The sequence below is a fragment of the Ambystoma mexicanum genome, chromosome 5q (assembly GCF_040938575.1).
Source record: "Ambystoma mexicanum isolate Mex_15411 chromosome 5q, UKY_AmexF1_1, whole genome shotgun sequence".
Classification (NCBI taxonomy): Eukaryota; Metazoa; Chordata; class Amphibia; order Caudata; family Ambystomatidae; genus Ambystoma; species Ambystoma mexicanum.
Window position 1 is genome coordinate 920,364,820 of NC_090933.1, and position 18,748 is coordinate 920,383,567.

Consider the following 18,748-nt stretch of genomic DNA (forward strand, 5'->3'; position numbering starts at 1 on the left):
AAATGGCCTAACAGAGAGTATAGCCACTTACCCGGATTTCACTCTGCAGGAAACCTATTGCCAAAATCTGAGAGTGATGCCGTAGAGTGATCCAGAACAATTGCTTAATGAAAGGACTATATTTTAAAGAGTGCCAAGAACCAATGAGCATGACAAGTTGACTTACTGTAATTCAGGTACTTTGAAATGAGATCCGGGAGAAGAGTCCCAGAGACGAACACTAAGGACACAACCCTTTGTGTGGAGGGAAAGCCAATAGCGAACACTGGAGATTGTACTAAGCAGATTGTCCCACATTGGTTGGTTACCACTTGCTGTGGCTAGGAAAACACCTAATTTTAAAATACTTGTTGGTATTGACAACACATCCTTATCATATACATACTTAAGATTTAAAAATTAATTCCAAGGTGTCAGTGGTTGTTCTGGGAGACCTACATTAGCAATAGAGTGTCAAGGGGAACTAGCAGGAAGACGCATGTCTTGTATCATTCTAGTTTTGCTTCTGATTCTGACCTCAAGCTAAACTTTATTTTATTTATTCACTGTCCCAAGTGGTTGTAAACCACTGCAAAGGCACTATCCTTAAAACGTACTCGCGTGTCATGTGGTGTTTTTCAAGGACTTTGTGAAAGATCATAATCAGAAGACTAGGACTTGGACATTGCGTCTGTGCTATCTTTGATGTGAAGAATACTTAGGGAGGTTCCCTATTTTTTCATGTGACAAAATCAGTTTTTTGTGCATTTAAGCTAAGCAAGACTTGAATACCCAGGAAAGACTACACACATAATTTGTTGTTAAACAAAAAATATGCTTTGCTCTGCAGTGTGTTTTAGCTAGGAAAAGATGTCTAGCATTTTCTTTGCTTTTGGAAGGTTCAGATGTCGTCTTGAATAGGTTAAAGTACATTACTATCGGAATTATCTAAACACACAGTTTGCGACAGGCCGGTACAACATCTGCCTGTCATTATCTTGGCAGAACTCAGATGCAGACACCTAGCATGCATTTCAAGGGGTTTATTTAACATGCATTCAACTAAAGCAGAAGGTGTCAGGGTGCCCAACTCAAAACTTAAATGTGGCAGAATGATGGCTCCAGACTTCAGGAGCTATCCTGATTGAAGGGCCAGTGGGGGTCTTAATCCAGGATGAACAAAAGAAAGGGCACATTTTTTCTTCCTCCAAAGATGTACCATAAATATACTGGTCAATGTTCCAGAAGTTCTCCACATCAAAAGTCTGAAGATCAGTGCAAACTAAACTTCCCAAGTATGCCAAAATGTCCAAACCCTGTCCAAACTTAAAGAAAGTATTCACAAAGTCCTCTTTTCCCAAGATCTCCAACTCATATTTGCATACCCCCTAAATAAATCCTCCTGCTGCTTAACCATTATCTGTATTTTTTTTTTTAGTCAGAGAACCAGTAAAAACGGAAAAATGGGATCTGTTTGGGGTAAAAAATCTGACATTTAAATAGAGAAAGATGGATGCTTGTAGATTGAGAGCCTTACAAACTTTCAGGACCACTCCACTGTCTCTTTTGTAAACACACCTCCCTTCTCAGGACCGCAAAGGGGTGGTGTCAAATAGTGCATGGTACAGGGCTAGTGATTACAGCTTGCTTGCAGATAAAAGGATGGAAAAATAATTGGCAAAGGTCAGTCAACATAGGCGGAGGACCCTCGAAAATCTCCTTTCCCTATTGGTGCTGTATAAAATGTATTTTCCATGAACTGGGCTGTACATATCTGCCAAAATGGCTGACTATGAGCTGTCTGCCTTGGGGTAGTAGAACAAGGCCATTGAACTCAGGATAATGGATCACATCGGCACAAACCGGTCAAGACAACTGACCCTTCATCGAGAGTGTAAATCTTCAGAGGGGAGGAGGCCCAACACTCCTGAGGAGGACGTAACCAGGAGGATACCTGGTCGGCCATAGTTTCTCAGAAGAACATCATCACATGGTATCGCTCTACATCAACACTGTCGATAGAATATGCTTTGAAATTATTGGATTTCTTTCTTCTAGGTGGGAGGTGGGAATAGCATGCCGGAAGGCCTGGGAAAGGGTTCTGAAACATTCAACGTGGCCGTCTGCAGGGCGGCGTGGGTTAGTCAGTAGGGAACGGGCTAATGGCTAGGATGCTGTCAGTTTGACTAACAAGCAAACTAATTAATCTGTTTTGCTTAACCACCACCAAATTTAGAAGATGAGTCTGACTGACTTTAGCACTTTCTCTAACCTCTGCACACTCTCTCTCCATTTCGGGGTGGTTGCTGATCCCACAAACCCCAGATAGTGTTCATTGTGGAGCAGGTTCTGCATTTCTACTTCGAGCACTCCTGAGGAACAGAGGATGCGACAAAATAAGTAGCTCATACACTCCTCCTCTCATGAGATATTTGCAGAAAAAGAAATAAGCACTAATTAGAATCTCGTTATCTCTTTCTCCTGTAACCCTCCCCTTCATTTGCAAATATTCTTAGCTATACCTGAAAAACCTCTGCTTATTGCTTGGATACTGGATTAATACAAGTTTAATCATTTTTTTGATGCTGTTAGAAGATGAAAAATCATGCTCTCATATCTTTTCTTCAAAACAAATCTGAATGACTTTCTTGCTCCTTACTTCTTCATTGCTTCTTATCATGAGTTTCGCCTCAGCCCTTAACTGCGGAAGTAATGCTATTACTGCTGAAAATAGCGCCACCAACCACATTGGGTCCAAAGGACCCAATGGGGAATGGGAACTTACTGCTGCACCGCTACTCGTGATCCAGCGTTAATAATGCCGGACCGAGTAGCGGTAACACTATTTGTGTTGGTGGTATCCATACCGCCAAGGCTCTAATAGAGTCCATATTCAGAATATCTTCCTCTCAAAATGCTTCTTGGCAGAACTCTGTCCTTCAGGCTTTGCTTCTACCTCCCTGACTTGCACTCTCAGTATTATATGTTTGACCTGAAAACCGATTCTACCCTCAGTAGTGTAACTAAGTCTATTCTTTTAACAAAAAAACTATTTATAAATGAAATTGTTCAGCATTTGTTTCCTTTCTCTGTTCCCGGAGATCTGAGGAAGTTTGCCTTCACTGTGTACAGCTCTTGAAGAGATATTTACTATTTATCCAGAGACACTGCTCCTTACCTAGAGAAGTGTCTCACTTGGGCAGCGATTAATGTCTCTCTCATCTGCAATTGCATGATGCTTGGTTTTGAAGCTGTTGGCCTATTTAAAAACGCAGACCTGATCTCACTGCTACATTAATCTCTCTCATTGCAATTGGTGACTGAGCATGCACTGACCATGGCTCGTGTGAAGCTCTGCTCAACTACGATATCGCAGTACTCTTAAGCGCAATAAAACTGACAAAAAACGCAGCACAAATCTCTATTACTGCAAAAACTGGTGAGAATAATAACTCTCAATAAGAGCCACTGGTTTCCTGATCCAATATCTGTTTTTACTGCTCGAAAGGTGATGAGACCTAATGCATCTCTATCTTTTGTCAGAAACTTGTAGTACGCTCTGCCCCAACGGGTAATCTGGAACATGTCGCAGAATGTTACTTCTGCTTTCTTTCTTTCCTATCTTATCCTTTTCCTTAATTCCTTCTTTCGGATAAAACAGACAGACCTACTCCCAAGACCTTAAGACCTTAAGCAACGAAAGGCAGTTTGGAACCTTGTTGAGAGTCTAAGGGCCTCATTACGACTACTGTGGAAAGGGTTTAACAGCGCCGGTAATGGTGCCGGCGCCGTTAAGCCCACTCTGCACTATTACGAGGTCCCGCGAGGGGACCAGGGAGCTAACAACGGGCCCGTAATTAACAGGCCCGTTGTTAGCTCCCTCCCCATTCCCATTGAGCCCTATGTCGGAATGGCCCAGTATTTCCCCATTCAGGGAACCTGGACCTGGGCACGATTCTGGAGGCAGCCATGGTGCTAATTGCACCATGGCTGCCTCCAAAGTCGTAATGAGGCCCTAAGTCTCTTGTCCAGTGTCTCTGATCTAATCATCATTCAGAACCCATCACCATCTTGGAATGGGAGATGCCCAGACTCCTGTATGCAAATATATTTAAGTAAAGCACCTTTTAGAAAATTCCTCATATTCTCAAATAACCAAACACTGTCAAGCACTCTAATTGAATACTAAATTAACACTCAATTTAGGATTAGTTTTGGTCACCTTGCCTAATTTCACCCCAAAATACTGGTGAATTTGACACTCTGTGCTCTAGGTTTCCAAACACGGGGTAGTCTGGGTCCTCTACTCTCCTTGTTCTAGCTCTGCCAGGGACCGAGATTGACTGACTGGGCAGACAGATTTTTCGAGGTCAGTCTCTACTACCCATGGTTGGGGCATTGGGATAGAACTTGCACCCACAGTTTGCTCAGTGCCTTCATGTTGACCACTTGGGGATTAGATTCAACAATCGGTTTACTTGGTATAACCATATTGACAGACAGGTTGTCAAGATAAGGCAGGCTAACAAGTGGCCTTTTTAAGGGTTCCATGTGATCTTAACCAAAACTGAAATAACGAAAACATTATTGACGAACCTAAAATACCAAAAAAATACAGAATGTTTTATTTTTTATTTTTATTTGGGGGTCCCCCCAAACCCTCTGTTTCCCTAGTTCTATAACCCCATCCCAACTCCCTCCCCACCCGCTTTTCGATATTGTAGGTTTGTTAAAAAGGTTATTAGTTATTTGAAATACGTTAACCTCACTGGATACCTTTTTAAGTTTGTGAGGACCATGCAACACTTTAAAAAAAAAAAGTACATCTTTTTCTGATATTGCGGTTCATGCCGTACTACAGCCTCTAAGCGTAGTACCGGGAATGGGTACCAAACACATGCTGCCCAGTGTAGCCTTGTTTACAAGAGCAGAGCGTTGTCCCTGAGCTATCTTTCCCCAACATTACTCATTTCAACATATGTTATCAATGTATAGGGTAAATGTTATTCCTGCAGGTTCATATGGCAATGGGAAATTAGGTTTCCGGAACTTGGAATCTCTACAAAATGTACGTAGCTTGTTCCTTGTATGCTTATTGGGGGTTCTACCTTCTACCTTAATGTACACTGTACACTTAGAAACTGCTTCTAATTATTTAATTGATTTGTTACTCTCAAGACTCATTGTACTATGGCACACTTTGTGGACATGTTGATTTGGTGATCTGACAAAAGGATTAATCAGGAATTTGAAATGTATGGCTAGCTTCAACAAACTAGAATGGATGGTTCATATATGTTCCTTACTCTCACAAACAGGGAATGATAACCTGGTTTGGTAAGCCAGAAATTATTACAAGTATGCCAAACGTGTTAAAAAGTAAAAGTATGCAATTTTTGAAAATGCCACTTAAATTAGGAGTATGGAATGATTCTCAAGTCAGTCTCTTTCTCAGAGGAATCTGGGAACTGAAACATCCATTTATATATATAAGATAAATATCATGGAAGAGTTTCACCGAGAACTCCTCGGGAAGGAAGACCTGTCCCCGCAATCCCAAATAGAGTACATGGCCAAAATAACCCTTCCCCAGATAACGGCAGAAGATAACCTAAACCTCCAGGCCCCCATATCAGCCGAGGAAATAAGTGAAGCCATAACACACCTCCCACATAATAAAACACCTGGGCCAGACGGATTCGGGAATGGGTATTACAAAACTTTCAGGAACCAGTTACTGGGGCCACTAACGAATCTTTTTAACTATATCAGGGAAACCGGGATAATCTCGCCAGATATGGGTAAATCAACCACAGTCCTCATCTTGAAGCCGGGAAAAGACCCCACAGACTGCACAAGTTATAGACCAATAGCACTACTTGATAGCGATGCCAAGCTATATGCAAAGATCCTAGCAAATAGGCTCACGAGGGTTTTACCCCAAATAATCCACGAAGACCAAGCGGGATTCATCATAGGGAGACACACACAGGACAACATTAGACGGGCGGTAGACATCATAGAAGTAGGGAACAAAACAAAACAAATATTCTCCATAGTGGCCCTAGACGCGTGCAGAGTGTTTGACAGCATAGATTGGGCATACCTGGAGCTAACCCTTAAAAAATACGGTTGTGATCCCACCTTTGCAAAGATGGTCCTTGCAAATTATAAACTACCCTCCACCACATTTATAATGAATGGCAGATCCACCGCGAACATACGAATCCATAGAGGCACACGGCAAGGATGCCCACTATCCCCTCTCATATTCGCAATGGCTATGGAGGCAGTGGCACAAACTATAAGACAGGACCGGGAAATAAAAGGGGTACTAGCAGGGGGAGTGGAACACAAAATAGCCTTATACGCGGATGACATCCTATTGTTCTTACGCGACACCGCCAACTCACTACCCAAAGCCCTGGGAAGACTCCAGGAATTCGCTAAAGTGTCAGGGTTCACCATTAACTTCACAAAATCTAAAGCCCTCAACATAACAGACGAAGAAACAATACCCCAAAGAATGTCAGCCCAACACCCACTGACCTGGGAAACCAAGTCAATTGCCTACCTAGGAGTCCAACTAACACGAGAATATAAACACTTATATGGGGAGAACATAGTCCCCCTGTGTAAACAACTAAAGGAGGACCTCCTGAGATGGGACACCCAAGAACTCTCATGGTTTGCGCGTATAACTGCACTTAAGATGACCCTCCTGCCTCGCTTCTTGTATGTGATTAGCTCACTCCCGATAGAGATCCCCCTCAAAACATGTAGAAATTTACAGAAGGACATAGTGTCTTTCGTATGGAATAGAAAGAAGCCAAGAATACAGAAAAAAATCTTGACTAGGCCACCCCTATTGGGAGGGTTGGGGCTCCCCGACATCGAAAGATATGCAATGGCAGCCCGGATAGTCCCCATGCTGAAATGGATGGGAGACACCCCCCACAAGGGATGGGTGGGCATAGAATAGGGAGAAACTAATATCCAAATTGGGACCCTACATGCTCTACGGCCGAGGACCAGAGGAGCGGAGGGCCACCTACTGGAATCTACCCACTCCTCACTTAAAGCATGGGACATAGCACTCCGAAAACATCACATAGCCCCTGGGTTGGGACCCTTCACACCGGTGGCACACAATCAAGATTTCACCCCGGGCAAAACGGAGAGTTTTTGGGCAAGCTGGGGGCCGACACACCCGACCTTCCTCAAAGACTTCTACCACGAGGGGTCCCCACTACAATTTGAAGAATGCAAGCAGAAATTCAGCATAGGAGAAAGAGAGAGATATAAGTACATACAAATCAGGCACTGGATCTCCCAGGGAGAGGTGAAAAAGGCAGCCACAAGGACTCCCATAGGTCTTGAGCTCACCCTACAGGAAGGCCAGACCCTTAAAGCAATAACAAGGATATATGAGCTCCTAGACAGGGCGAGAATGGAAGACCCAATATCCTACAGGGATAACTGGGAGAAGGACCTCGGGGCCCCTATCACGGAAGAGGAATGGGGCCAGATCTGGAAAAGGGCCCAGAAATCATCCAAGTGCACCACAATCAAAGAGACATCATATGAGCTATTCGCAAGATGGTACCTAACCCCATACAGGTTAAACAAAAAGAACCCAACCTACCCCCCCACCTGCTGGAGACAATGCGGCAGCCGAGGGGACCTTTACCACATGTGGTGGACCTGCCCCAAGGCAGAAATATATTGGAAAGAGATTCTGGGGCACATAAGAGAGATCACCGGAAAACCACTCCCACACGGCCCAAAGGTAATACTCTTAGGGTCTGCAGTTGAGGGCATTTATGCAGAGACAGGCAACAACGCTACTCTGACTACTCAACTACTAAACGCGGCAAGAATAACCCTGGCCCAGGGATGGAAGAACCCCGAAGGTCCAATAGTCGCGTGTTGGTGGGTCAAGATATGGCACATCCTGGCGATGGAGAAGGTAGGGGCCCTAAAGGACAATAAATATCTGAAATTCAGAGCAGTGTGGGACCCATTCATAGACTATGTCACAGATAGGGAAGCTTACTTCCATAGACCTAACCTGTTGAGATCCATCCTGAACTAAGACTCTTGACAAGGAGGAAACAAGAAGGGATCCACGCCTCCAGTCAACACAGGCAGCCAAAGTCCGAACTGTAACAAAGCGGCCTAACAGAGTACAGACACGAAACCATCCCAGCATTGTTGTTGTTGATTTTGTTCGTTTGATTTGTTTTTAACCTGGAGGAGGGGAGGGGCGAAAGGGGAAACGTACCGAAGTTCGAAAGAAGAGGGAACAGGGGAGTTATAAATGTTAAAACTCATGGACGATCCACAATATTGAAAACGGACTGGGGGGGGGGAAGAGGGTTAAGAACAATACCGAGGCCTATGCATACTGTTCCTCACCTAAATGTTTGTAACTAAGACTCCATGAGAAGAAAATAAAGTTAGTAAAAAAAAAAAAAACCTATGAACCCTGGAATATACACTGTGCAACCATACCAGGTCTCGTGGACTAGACGCAGCTCTGTTGGCTGCCATGTTATTGACGAACGCTTGCCCTACTCGCCTTAGCTCGTTGTATTAACTTTAACTCCCCGAAACATCCATTCCCAGTACATAATATTTCTCCACTAGTTCTCATTTACAGAGTAATCTGAGACTTTAATTCCCAGTATGCAATTATTCCCCACCTAGCCCCTTTCTCCAAGTAATATAGGAACTAGAACTTCAATTCCCATTATGAAATTATTCCCCACACATTCTAATTCTGAGCGGGGTCTCAGATGTGGAACTTTGATTCCCACTGCCCAATGATTCTCCACTAAGTTGCTTTCTCAGAGGAATCTGAGAGCCCAGACTTCAATTCGCAGTATGCACATATCCACCAACAATTCTCATTCTCATAAGAATCTGCCATGTGGTACTTCAGTTTCCACTATGCAATGATTCTCTACTCAGTGCCTTTCTACGTGGAATCTGGGAACTTGAACTTTAATTGCAAGTATGCAATTATTGTCTACCGAGTATATTTCTATGAGAACTCTAACCTCAGTTCTGAGTATGCAATGTTTATTATTGCCTCTGTTTCGCAGAGGAATCTGGTAACTATGACATCAATTCCCAGAATGCAAAATGTCATTCTTTTATCTATTTTTCTAAGCAATCTAGGAACTTGAACTTCAATGCAGTGATTCTCCACTTAGTCTCCTTCCAGGGAAATCCAGGAACTGCAATGCCCAGCAGGCACATTTTCATAGTTCGCGCTCGTCTCAATATTGCTAGGTACCTAGCTTTAAATCCGATACATAAGTGTTTTTCCATGTACTCTGAGAACCAAAGTATTTTTCCACTGGAGTATCTTGCAGTAACTCTGCTCCTCAGCGTTCAGTCTCCGTCATACCAATTCTCCTCCTCACAGAAGCTCGCTCTCCCGGCCACACTCCTCTACCGCCGGATTCTGGACAGCTTTGCTATCTCTAGTGTATGGTCCCAAGTATAGGCTCCTAACTTCACTGGAACTCACTCCAGCAGCTTGCTCTCAACACTCCTATGCTTGTGTGCAAACCTCCATTACATTTCCAACTGGCCAAACTATTACATTTTTAAGCAGTTACGTGGCTCACTAGTGTCTGGGGCGGTTAAGCATCTCTTTGTTCTTATCACTGCTTACTGCTTCCATGTCTGATGTTGGCCAGCATTCAGTGTCTCTCGTTCTCTATAGCATGTTCTGCTCTTTGGCTTTTATGGTTCTCCAGCAGGCTGCACCTCTCTGGTGTGCTAAGAATTCCATCTCTAATAATAAGAACTCCCACATTTACCCCAGGACACACTCTCTTATTGCGTTCCGCTCCCATTTGTTTCTTATGCACCATCACATGACAAAAGTAAAGGAAAAATACAGTTTTTTGTCTGTTGTTCAATGCTACACTTCAGCAAAAGAGTTGAGATACTTCGAAGAAGAAGATAGTAGAGTGTTAGATGGGCGAATAATGAGATGGGTGCCCCTACCGAGGACTAAATGAGTGCAAAAGGATGCAAATAAGTGGGATGTTTGCTTTCAGAGTTCATGGTTGTGTAAGCCCAGGATCGTGGCAACTGTATTCTCCATTTAAAGACGTACCTGGCACACTGCTTTGTGAGAAGTGAGATTTCTGATTTTTCAGCACAATGGAGGGGGATTGAATGAGATGAGGAAAGAAGCACTTAAGGAGCAAGCAGTAAGAGCATTATCCCAAGAGCACAGAAATTGTTTTTACATTCTACGATTGGTTGAAAAGCCACGATTGAGCCTGCTTTTGCTTAACATATGTGTGAGTCCAGCATTATCTGCGTAAAGTAGCGGTCCCATCAGGATTCAGAAATGGGTGAGAAATAGGAGGGAAGAATGAGCAATTGAAAAAAGAACTCTGTAATGTTTAGGGATTTATTTAATGCTCCCAAACCCCTAGTTTTCATCATCTATCTTTGACCCTCAGTCTTGGTTATTCACTTGTTTGGACTCACCTTCTTCTCTTACACTGATAACAGAGATCCTGCATAGACAGGCCTTGATTGCACCTTCGGAAACATTCATCAATGCATTTTACCCATCAATGACTGGATGCATGACAAATAGTTCAAACTAAGCAGTGATTAAGGTGAGGTCCTAGTCACCAACGCTGGCTTCTTTGTTTATCTGGCCTGCCAAATTTTATCCCCCCCCAATATAATAGCTAGGAATTCAATTTGATTCTGACCCCTCTCTTATCCCCAGATTAATTCTGTTGTTCACCTCTGCTTCTTCTATTGTTAGACCAGCTATTCTATCCCTATAAGCGGCAATTGTAAACTATTAACTAGATTGGCAGTAATAGAGATCTGCAGGCTCCAGAGAATACATAATAGGCAACCACATTACTTGCCTTTCTACCCTAGTCTGGTGACCAGTCCTAATGCATATTCAGCTCGGACCTCTGGCTATATGGCACCTTGTACCTTTGACAGCCAAGCCCACCTTTTTATCATCACCAAGTACTCTGTACATCAAAAAGAACTCTGTAATGTTTAGGGATTTATTTAATGCTGGCTTCTAATTGAGGTGGCCAAGTTGATACTGAAGGGGCTTTATATAAGAGAAGAGTGAGTGAGAGAACAACTTGATGGCAGAGGCAACTTACAAACTGCCCCTATACACTTTGACTCATATTCAGTCATAAGAGAACTTGGAAACTACAGAATAAGATGTGTTTTTTGGTCCTCACAATATTTAACATGGTCACATAGAGCAAGCATAGGCAAGGGAAAATATTTTCAGTTGGAAAGAGCAATGGATAAATGGAGATGGTTGTTCCAATGGGCCCTAAAGAGAACGGTAGGACATTTCAGAAGGCAGAGACACTCTGTGCAGCGCTCTGCTGCTCTCGAGCTACGTCTGGGCTTTAAACAATAAAATAAAAAAATAAAAAAGAAAAGAAAATGGATGCACTGCAAGGAGTCAATAGGAAGGTAATGCTACAAAGGAGTGCAAAACTTTTGGACGGTCTGCCCATTGAGGCACTGGTACCATTTACCATATAGAATGTGCTTAGAAAGTAGCCTCTCTCCTCCTCTCTATTCAAAGATCTCCGCTCTTTTCCATCCCTTGCTTCAAAACAATGCAGTCCATTGTATGTCCCATTGTTGTTTTAGATTCTCAGATGCAGAACGCCAATCCCCTCCCTACTCAGTTATGGTCGATACCTGAACACCTTGGCTTCAGCAAGGCCTTAAAAACTGGCTCATATAACAACCGTAGTACCACCGCACCTGCTCTACCCGCTTCAAGGCAGACACAGCAACAAACTTGGCCTATGAGAGTTTGTAATAATAACAATGATAATGAGAATATGAATATGAATATTGATGAAATTCACATAATAAAAAGAATTGAGCCATTCACAATCAGGACATGATCCCGTCCTCAATGCCTTGTCTTAGGACCACCTATAGAACGTACATAATATATTTGTGGGTGCATAAATGGGCCTAGTAGTGGTGGGTGGATATTTTAATGAAATTATGGAGGACACTGATGAAAGGTTCATACAGAGCTGAATCCATTTGCGGGTAAACCAAATCAAGCCTCCTTTTAATGAGAATTGGTTATGAGGAAAGATTGGTTCTTCTTCGTCTAGGACATACTTTCTTCGAACAACAGAGATCATTACTGGTGGCCCCCATGAAGAAACATGGTGTTCACCACTACTCTCAATTCCGACAGACTCCACCTGTTGCTTGGCAAGTGCAAGACCAGCCGGCAAAGTCGACCCAACTCATGCCTCTCCATGGAGACAAGAATTATCATCCCATGTAGAGGCTTCTGATTCCATGCATGGATTAATAAGATTTGTGGCTGGGTTACTGCTCCAGGTGGGGAATCCATTGCAGATTGGGGCAGAAGTGGGAAAACCAGCAGAAATAATTTATTTACTGTATTTTCCTATGTCCGACTCAATCGGAATAAGTGCTTTTAAAATGGCACCATTCTGTGGGAGGCAATGCATCAGTCGTAAACAGTATGTCCCTTGCCTTCCAGAATCTACTGATGGATGTTGTCTGGCAGATTCAGGAGACAGTATAGGACCTAGTATTGAAGCATTAAAGGACGTGTGAACATAGCATAAAATAATTGGACATAAAAGAAACATTGGCAGTTGGGAGTGAAGTTGACAAACACGTTACCAAGAGCTCTGAAATATAGGGCCTCATTACGAGGTGGGCGGAAAGGGTTCAACGGTGCCGGTAATGGTGCCGGTAAACCCATTTCGCCCTATTACGAGGCTCCCTTGCGGGACCCGCTCAGAACGTCTGGTCAGACCAGACATTCTTTGCGAGTCCTGCAAGGGGACCAGGAAGCTAATAACGGGCCCGTTATTAGCTCCCTCCCCATTCCCATTGAGCCCTATGGGGGCTCAAATGGGAATGGGGATGGGTTTTTTGAATGAGGAATTACCGGGTCCTCCAAGGTTGGAATGACCCGGTAATTCCTCATTTAAGGAACCCGGACCCAAGTTTGGAGGCAGCAAGGGCGCTAATAGCACCATGGCTACCTCCAAACTCGTAATGAGGCCCATAGTCATTTTTTCATGCTACTATATTTGAATGCACACCTCGAGAAGGAAATTGTGTGAATTGGAACCTGTGAAGCTATTACAAGACTTACTAATGTGGACCCTTATTTAACAAAAGACACAGAGGCTTGTAGTGATTTTTTCCAACTGAAATTAAATGAGTAGCAGGACAAATCCAAAGGAGGAAACTGGCATCAGATAGATTTGGGGCAGGTATATTTAGGGCAGTGGGAATATACCTTCTGAAAATGGTAACCTCTCAGATGATTGTTCCCTCAGTCCTGCAATTTTCCTCGTAAACATGGAGCCGACAAATCTCTACCCAGGTATTAAACAATGATTTTGCCACAGTGATAAAAAAGAAAATGCTACGCCAGGCTAAGTCCAACTTTATGCTCAGTGTGAGAAGGGCCCAAACTATCCCTGGGGAGGATGAACAAGCAGTCTCAAGCACAAGTAATGAATTACTAGACTTTGAGTAAGCCTTCAAGTCCCTCGAGTAGAATTGAAAACATAATCTTTAAATAGGGTTCAATTACTGTATACACTGCCAATGACTCAGGTCTAAATTAATATGTGCAACACGAGGAGTTTAAGTTACAGTGCGGCACTAGTAAGAGGTACTCCAGGTCCATTGTAAATGTTGGCCAGGCTGTAGAATCTATATCAGGGATTCCCCATTGAAGAGAATTGGAAAGCAGCAAGGAAAAGAAATATCACTTTAGAGGTATGGTAAATTGGCAAGCGCTAGGAAATATATCAAGCACAAGTAAACCTTTGATGTGGCATATTGGTGCACGCAACAAAACCAGACCTAGTCAAAGGGAGAGCCAGGTTGTCATGTCTCATTGTATTGTCCCCCTGTCAGGGATACCTCCAGGTGATAACAAGAGGGAACATCAGAATTTTAGAGTAAGTAAGTACTGAGTAGGAGAAGCTATCACATCTGGATCTGTGAAAGGGTAGAGTCTGGAGAATTAATGCCAAAGAAGATCTGAGTACTCTGGTTAGGAAACAACGGCATAGAGTTTTGAAGATGAAAGACAGGATTTTAACTTGTTAGGTCGAGCAAGCCAGTGCCTTGCATGCAATATGGTTTGTGTCTGGCAACTAATGAAACCTATTGCACATGAGCATTTGGAGGCCCACCTTTCTACAGATATACAAGAAGTTAGCTCGCAATGTTCAGTTCTTTGGGATAGAGAGTTCAAGAAAGGATAACTGAAACCACTTTCACAATACTTTGGGAGAAGGACAGATTCAGACGCAGCCTTCACAATGTCCACAAATGAAAGCAACCCACTTTGGAGACCAAAGATATTTTGGAAGAATGTAAGAGGCTTTGTTCAAGGATGTCTTCAAGACTTTTCAATGAAATGGAAGGGGCAGGGATTGGGCTAAATATATATTTAGACATGAAGAAGGGCTCTACGCGTTTGGTCCTAGTGGTTTCTAGATATTCACCCAAAAGTTGATCACTTACAGAAAAGGTTATTTGTGTTATGGATGGACGTAGTTACTATAGCCAGGCGCTGATGTCATCAGCAACCTTCTAGTAGGTAATATCAAAGGATCTTTCTAGGCAATGGGTCAGCGTTAAACAAAAATGGGCGACAAAGGTAAGGCATGGGAAATGCCACAGGCAACTGTCCGTAAAGTGGAATGAATACAGGAATAGTGATCATTGTGGTGTAACTGAGTAAAAGGATCTGAATAATTCTGATGCTATAATCAATGGTTTTAAAGGCTGGAGAGTTTTCACTAGAACAAAGGCACAAGACATTTCCTAATCTGTTTTGGTCTATATGTTATATGAGGCCCAACACATGCACTGAGTATGTACTGTAGTTTGGTTTGATCCTGCTTGTTGAAAATCAAGGAGGTTGCTTGTTTTCACTGATGTGTGCAGTTGAGTGATGCATGCTTTCTATAACAGTTGGGCTGGAAATGCGAAGTAAAAAATGGTTATAAGTTGAATGAGCATGTTTTCTTCAGGACAAACTATTCCTTAGAGGGGGTTAGTAGTTGACTTGAGATGAAGTTAGCATCAATACCAAGTTGGAAGGGTTCTGCAACAATGGGATCAGATGTAATCAGCTTGAAGATCGAGAAAGCTTTTAATTGAGCCTTGTGGCAATGGCACCTCGCTGATAATGTGCAGGGCGCACAGATCTTAAGGGGTGAAAGTTCCGCACAGATTACTTCGATTTTGAGGATTAAAAAACTGAGTTGATCAGAAAGGTTTTGTGAGTAGAGGTTTTGGTTTTAAAGGACCAATAAGCATGAACAGGAATTTTTGAAAGAATGCTGTTGTAGAATGATTCTTCCCCTTGGTGGACCAGAGAATGGTAGTGGTGAAGAAGTCTCAAACATTATTTTGGGGTACGAGGGCATAAGGAGTGCCCCACAGGTGATCTTGCATTTGCATGCTCTTTTTGTTTGTCCAGAAAGGGTGAACCTGCTAGCCTTTCTGTCCCTGGTGCGGCGGGGGGGCATGTTTAATGAGGGCCACAATGTCAAAGGCTGATATAAGCCAAGTCCAACATGATCATAGTACTCCTTAGTGTATCTGGGAAGCCCCACACATGTTGGTTCCAGATATAACTCTGTGTCAATAACAAACCCACTACCTCTAAGAGTATTCAACTAGACTGGGTAATCTCATGTAATCTGGAGATTTCCATACAAAGAACAACACCTTGCATATGGTCTGATAACCATATAGTAGAATTTGTAATGACTCCCAAAGATAATTCCAGTAAAATGGAAAATGCGCCAAAAAAAGTGCATAGCAGAAATTTCAGAGGAGGATTCATGTGATACGTTTGCGACAATCTATAACAAGAAAGCTCAAGGGCTACTTGACCAGTTTGCCCCCATGAAATATAAACAGGTCAGACCCAATATAACCCATCAAAAATGGTTCAATACTAAAACTAACAACTTAAAAAGAGAAAAGAGGAAAATGGAAAGAAAATGGTTAAAAGACCGTACGGAAGCTAATGAAGCAAAATGGAAGGAATTGGAGAAACAATACAAGGAAAAAACTGCTGATGCTAAAAAGAATTTCTTTAACAAATTTCTGCAGCTCCCAACTCCACGGGAAAATTATTTTCAATTGAAAAACCTTTAAAACTAATATTCCCATTTCACCCTCCTCAGGAAGATTGTGAGAAGGTTCAGCTTGCCTTCCACAACAAAATCCTAAAGGCTCATGAAGCCATAAACTCCTGTCAAGTATCTCCCCAAGCACCAGCTTCCCACAGAAGGTAGTAGTAGATTCAAGTTCAGTCCTTTATCCTTAGAGGATATGAAGATTCTTCTCTCCTATATAAGACAAACTACGTGCCCAGAAAATATTCTGCCTCCCAAGCTAATTCTGGAAAATATAGACACCTTTGCACCTTTCTTTCTCAGAATGGTTAACGCCTCATTCAGAGAGAATAAAGTCCCAACAGCAATAAAAACGGTCACAGCAACCCCGTTGGTAAAAAAACAGGACTTCATCAACAAGATCCGGCTAACCTCCATCCGATAAATAATTGCAATTTCTTATTGAAACTCTTAGACAATGCACCTACTAGGCAACTTCAAAAGTTTGTGGATGAAAACAATCTACTCCACAAACAGCAATCAGGTTTTAAGGGATCACACAGTACCGAAACTGCCTTGTTGGAACTCTAGTCCAAAAAGCTTAACATCATGGATAGTGGAAAAGCCGGCATGTTAATACATTTGGACCTATCTGCAGCCTTAGATTTGTTAGACCATCAAAAACTTCAAGAGGGTCTAGAATCATTAGGGTGTTGTTCGCAAGAAGCTATCGAAAGGGTGCCCTCCTTCCTCACGGAAAATAGCTGGTAAGATAGCTCAGCGGGTTGAGCGCTCACTGCTGCGATCTGAGCGTGATCAGCAGGTCACAGGTTCGAATCCCGGAAAGGCCAACTCAGCCTTCCATCCTTCCAAGGTCAATAAATGAGTACCAATTTTGGTTGGGTGATATTGTATGTAAATATGTGCTCTGTAAAGCACTTTGGATAAAGGCTTTCTCTTGTAGCTATCAAATGTTGCATATGCATTGGAATGGTATGACAGACTGATAGGAAGGCCTCCAGTTACGTGATGTCTGGGAAAAACATGCCTTTCCAGAGTGAAAGGAAAGGTGATGTTGCTGAAGTGTATCAAGGTAGTGAGACGCATGAGTATCTGCCTTGATGGTCTGGAGAGTGCCATCCACCTTCTTCCCAAAGAGGTCCTCCCTGTCGAAGAGCATATCAATGACACTAGATTGTACCTCTGGTTGAAAATGAGTTGCCTTCAGCTATCTCAGATGAAATAAGATGGCTCCATTCCTCATCTCGCGGAAATCGGTATCCGCTATATCGACAGCCACGGATATAGGGCCTCATTACGACCCAGGCGGTAAGTTACCGCCTGGGTCGTACGTTTACGCCATGGTGGTTGGCGGACTTACCGCCCCATTCCGAGGTCGGCGGGGCGGTAAGTCCCCAATCCCCATTTACCCTTCCCCATTTTTGCCCCATAGGGCATAATGGGAGTGGGGAAGGCGTTAATTACGCCACCGTAAATTACGGTGGCGTAATTAACAACATGGTCCCTTAGCGCCATGGATTTTAACACCTGCTAAAAGCAGGTGTTAAATCCGCCATGGCGCTAAGGGACCTCGGAATCAGGCGGTAAGGGTCGGCGCTGTTTACGCCGCCGTAAACCCCTTACCGCCTTGTGTTAGGCAGAAACCTGTGCAGTTCCCTTGGGGACCACTGCAAAAGATTTAAGACTACAGGTATAGCAGTAAACCCACTTGGTAGCAGTCCGCACCACCCAGATCTACCTGGTAGCTGTGGCTGAGCAGTCAGACTTCCCTCAAGAAGAGTTAGGCAGTATGCAAAGTATACACAATATGTACTCAGACACAATAGCACAAGCAAACACTGACCAGAGCTTGGTTTCAAAAGTATATAGTTATTTATTTTTAAGAACACATAAGTTGAAAACACTCTAGCAAAGTATAGTAAAAACACTTAAAACACAGTTATAATGAAAGCAGTTTCAACCCTTACTCCTATCTAGACAACTCTAAGCTAACCCCACATAATTAAAACAGAGGTGAGCGCTTAACGTTAGATGACACTCTAGTAGGTTTAAGGAAGGGATAAAAAGAAACAGAAATGGGTTAAACACACCACTCTAAGGTCCAGAACACTTGCAATAGGCTCAAAGAAGCACAAAGTCACAGGTGAGCAAAAGTCACTAGGCAGGGCCCACTCTTAGAGTAGCCGGAGCGAAAATGTGCCCAAGATCACACTGTTATTAGGGATTCAAAGTCTTGCAGAGAGTTAGAAAGAGTTTAGAGTGGCTTAGAAGTTTAGCCAGGGTATTCCAGGCACTCCCAGGTTCGAAAGCCGGGGGCTAAATCTACCCCGTACAGTCGGTGGCAAGGGAAGCCAGGCGGAACACGGTACCTTAAGCGGAAAGGATCCTCCAGCGGTGGCAGTTGTTCCAGGCAGTGGCAGCAAGGCTCGACGTCGGTCAGGGGAGAAGAAGTTCTCGCAGAAGAGCAGAAGAAGAAGGTCGTTGCACTGCCCGGGAAGAAACCAGCCGCGGAGTCCTCCGGTCAAAGGGTTGTACCGACTTTCGTGGTTGGG

General features: G+C 43.3%; 1 protein-coding gene across 1 annotated transcript in view; it reads right to left on the bottom strand.

Annotated features, from left to right (window-relative positions):
- Positions 1 to 18,748, bottom strand: part of RGS22 (regulator of G protein signaling 22) — a 1,706,064-nt gene that overhangs the window by 674,533 nt on the left and 1,012,783 nt on the right. The window lies entirely within an intron of this gene.